The sequence below is a fragment of the Grammomys surdaster genome, unplaced genomic scaffold (assembly GCF_004785775.1).
Source record: "Grammomys surdaster isolate TR1022 unplaced genomic scaffold, NIH_TR_1.0 208, whole genome shotgun sequence".
Lineage (NCBI taxonomy): Eukaryota > Metazoa > Chordata > Mammalia > Rodentia > Muridae > Grammomys > Grammomys surdaster.
Genome location: NW_021604653.1, coordinates 7,958,557 through 7,962,940, shown reverse-complemented (window position 1 = coordinate 7,962,940; position 4,384 = coordinate 7,958,557).

Here is a 4,384-nt window from a genome sequence, read left to right as displayed (position 1 = left end):
CTTAGTGAGGCCCTATCTTATAATAGAGATACAGGGGGAGGGGGGGAGAGAGGGAAGGAGAAAGGGGAGGGGGAGAGGGGGACGCAGAGAGGAGGAGGGGGAGAGGGAGAAGAGGGAGAGGAGGGAATGGGAGGGGGAGAAGGGGAAGGGGAGAGGGAGAGGGGGAGGGGGAGAGGGAAGGGAGTTGGACAGAGGAGAGGGAAGAGAGCTCAGCTGCTGAGATGGCTTCCTGGGGAAAGGTACTGGCCACCAAGCCTGATGACTTGAATTCTATCCCAGAACTCACATAGTAGAAGGAAAAAATATTCCCATGACTTGTCCTCCAACTTCTACATTTACACGGTGGCACAAATGTGGCACCTACACTCAAGATAAATGTAGTAAGAACACATAGCTCAGTGATAGAGTGCTTACATAGCATGAAGGAAGACCTAGGTTTGATGTCCAGTGCCAGGAGAGGCAGAGACAGAGACAGAGAGAGAGATACCTTGGGGTCAGTGAGGAGATAGAAAGAGGTGACTAGAAAGGAAAAATTAGACTCCATTTTCTCAGGAAAGCTCAAAAGGCTATAAATTTCAACTTTAAAACACCTATGTTAAAATGACTTAATTTTGTTGCCTAAGCTTCTGAGGGGAAGCATACAAGGTATCTGGATTTTCAGGGTTTAGGATGTTTAAATCAGTAAAGTGCTTGCTTTCTAAATGTGAAGACCTAAGTTTGATCTCCAGAAGCCTCCACCCACCCACACCCCCACACACACACAAAATTCTAGGTTTGGTGGCCTATACCTATAACCCTATCACTGACAGATGGATCTCCAGGTTCATTGGCCAGTCAGCCTAGCCTAATCGGTAAACTTCAGTCCAAGAAAAGATTCTATGGCAGATAGCTTCTTTGAGAATGACACCCAAGGTTGTCACATGCATGCACATCTACACATGTATATGTATACAGACACATGTACACACACACATACAAATACACACCATGTCAAAAAAATGATACACAGACTTTCAAATGATTATTCTGAGTATCACACAAGTCTCTGACAAATGACCTCAGTTGAGTAGCTATCTCCCTTAGCCATATACTTGGGGATGAAAGAATTTGAACTTTTTACCTATCTGAAATCTTCATGCCTAACTTAAAGTCAAGCAGAACAAACCAAGCAAACTTAAAGAATTTAAACCTTAAAAAAAAAAAATGTGGTGGTGACCCATGTCGAGAAAATGCATGCCAAGGCAAAGGTAGATGGACCTCTGAGAGTTCGAGGCCAATCTGATCTTCAGTATGAGTTTCAGGACAGCCAGGGCTACACAGAGAAACCCTGTCTTGGAAAACCAAGACAAAACAAAAAGCAAACAAACAATAGTGTCACAGGTCGGGTCAATGATTGGCTTGAACCAAGTGTAGCCTGGTTGGTAAAGTGTTTACCTAGCAGTCACAAAGTCCTGGGTTCAATACACAGTGTAACATCTGCATGGTATGTGCATCCCTGTAGTCTCAGGCCTGAGAGACAGACATGGGGAGAACAGATGATCAACAGATAGTCAGGTCCAAAGTGAATCTGAGGCCTGCCTGTCTGGAACACATATATTCCTGTCACACACAAAAAAATGGGGGTGCCCCATGTGGTGGCACACACCTTTAATCCCAGCACTTGGAAAACAGAGGCAGGCAGGTGAGTTTGAGGACAGTCTGGTCTACATATGTTCCTGGTCAATCAGGAATACAGAGGGAAACCCTGTCTGAAAACACAACCAGAAACTACAGAGGCCGGTGGTACTGAGGAGACGGCTCTGTTGGTAAAGGCTTGTCATGCAAGTGTGAGGACATAAGCTTAGCCCCCAGAACCCACCAAAAGAAAAAAAAAAAAAAAGCTGGTGGCATGTGCCTGTAATCTAAGTTCTGGAGATCAGGAGATATTAAGATCTCTCAGACTCACTGACCTGCCAGCCTAGCCTACTTGGCAAACCTCAAGTCCCAGTGAGAGGTCCTGTGTCATAAACAGAGTTGACAGCTGTTGTAAGGAAAAACACCCAAAGACTGGCCTCTAGACTCTACACACACCTGCATACATGTGCCCGTACACGCACACGCACACGCACACACACACGCACACACACACACGCACACAAACACATATGAACTCATCCAATTGTACATTTTCTTTTTGTGTGTGTGTGTTTGTTTTCTCAGACATTTTCTTTTTTTATGTTTTTATTAAATTAATTTTTTATTGTATATTTTATTTACATTTCAGATGTTATTTCCTTTCCCCATTCCCCCAACCCAGAAACCCCCCTTATCCCATCCCCCCTCCTCCTGCTTCTATGAAGATGTGCCCCCACCCACCTGTACATTTTTTTGATAACAGCGGAATTATGTGCCTTGGTCTTCCTGTGATTACAGAGCTATATAAAATATACTTTTTTAAGAAACTGCTTTTTAAACTCAGATGATATACAAGTCTGAGACTGTTGATCCAAATGTGTCTGTCTGTCTGTCTGTCTGTCTGTCTGTCTCCGTCTTTGTATGTCATCCATTTTTTTCCTAAAGAACAGCAGAAGCCCCAAAATAGAAATCTTGAGATCAAGAACTATATGAAAAACCAAGTGTAGTGATGTGTGTCTGTAATCTCAGCACTTGGCACCTCAAAATAGAAGGATATCAAGTTCAAAGCCAGCCTGTGCTACATACTGGGGACACCCTGGTCTATATAGTAGTATTCAGGAGGAAGTTTTATTCAGAAAGTTAAATAACAGTATATATTTCTTACACTTCCAGCCCACTCTTTAAAGGTTAAGTTACTAGCAATAGTTGTTGTGTAAGTTTTTAGAATGTTCTCTGTGTTGCTATAAGGCAAGCAATACATATCTCTTTTTGATGGATACAAGAGGTCATACAGCATATGTTGTATTTCATTTCTTTATATGTGTGGGAATGCTGAAGAGATGGCTGAGTAGATAAAGAGCACTTGCCAGGCAAGCATTAAAATCAGACTTTGGATCCCCAACATACACGTAAATTCGGGCTTGGTGTGGATGCCCACCTGTAATTTCATCTCTGCAGAGCAGAGGAAGAATCCTTGGCTATACTATCCCTAATAAGCCAACTCTGGGTCCAATAAAAAGACCTTGATGCACCTAACAGACAATCCTTTATGCATATCTATGAGGGAGTGGCTATCCTGGATTAATTAAGTTGTAAAAACACACCCTAACTATATGTGACACCCTTCCATGCTCTCGTAGTGCCAAACTGAATAAAAAGGAGGGAACAAGCTGAGCTTTGGGTTGCTCTGGGTCCCGCCAGGTGATTCAGGATAAGCTCCTCATCTCAAAGTTTTCAACTTAGTTACATCTACAAAGCCCTTTTCTGCTGTGTAATGCACATAGTCACAGGCTCTGATGATTAGGCACCTGAGTGTCCATTGTTTTGTGTGCCAGGGTCTTTACTACCATTCAGTTCAGGGTCATTACAGTTTATATGTTTAAATATTTGAGAGGTTAATGACTTCCAAGATGAACATTGTAAATTTATTTATTTTATTTTATTTTATTTTATTTTATTTTATTTTTTGGTTTTTCGAGACAGGGTTTCTCTGTGCTGCCCTGGCTGTCCTGGAACTCACTCTGTAGACCAGGCCGGCCTCGAACTCAGAAATCCGCCTGCCTCTGCCTCCCAAGTGCTGGGATTAAAGGCGTGCGCCACCACTGCCCGGCGTAAATTTATTTTTAATAATGTGAATGTATCTGTGTGGGTCTGTGCACATTGGTGCAGTTGCCTGTGGAGTCCAGTAGAGGGTATCATATCTTCTGAAGTTGGAGTGACAGGAGGTTGTGAGCAACTAGATGTGAATGCTGGGAAATGAACTTGGTCCTCTCTAAGTACATGGTCTTAACCCACCAAGTCATTTCTCCAGGCCCAAGATGAACATATATTTAATTGCATGATTTTAAAGTATGGGAAGCTTAGATTGTGACTGAAATAATTAAACTACATCAACAGCACATATAGTGTGCCTAGTGCAAGATTAATGTAGTATCTGCTCCCCAAATGTGAATACAATGCGTGTAGGTACATTTATTTATAAGATACTGATATGCAAAAGGTAAGCCACTTAGCCTTTATCTAAGTCTTGTAATTAAACATTAATGTAAATGTTCCACTATTCATTAAAAAATCCTGTATTACTCAGTACTTTATAGCTATTGAGATTATAGATAAGAGGTAGCCCCTGTCCTCCAGACAAGCTGTTGCTGTGAAGAGACACCATGACCATGGCAACTCTTATAAAGGACAGGATATAGTTGGGGCTTGCTTACAGTTCAGAGGTTCAGCCCATTGTTACCATGAAGGGAAGCATGGTGGCATGCAGTCA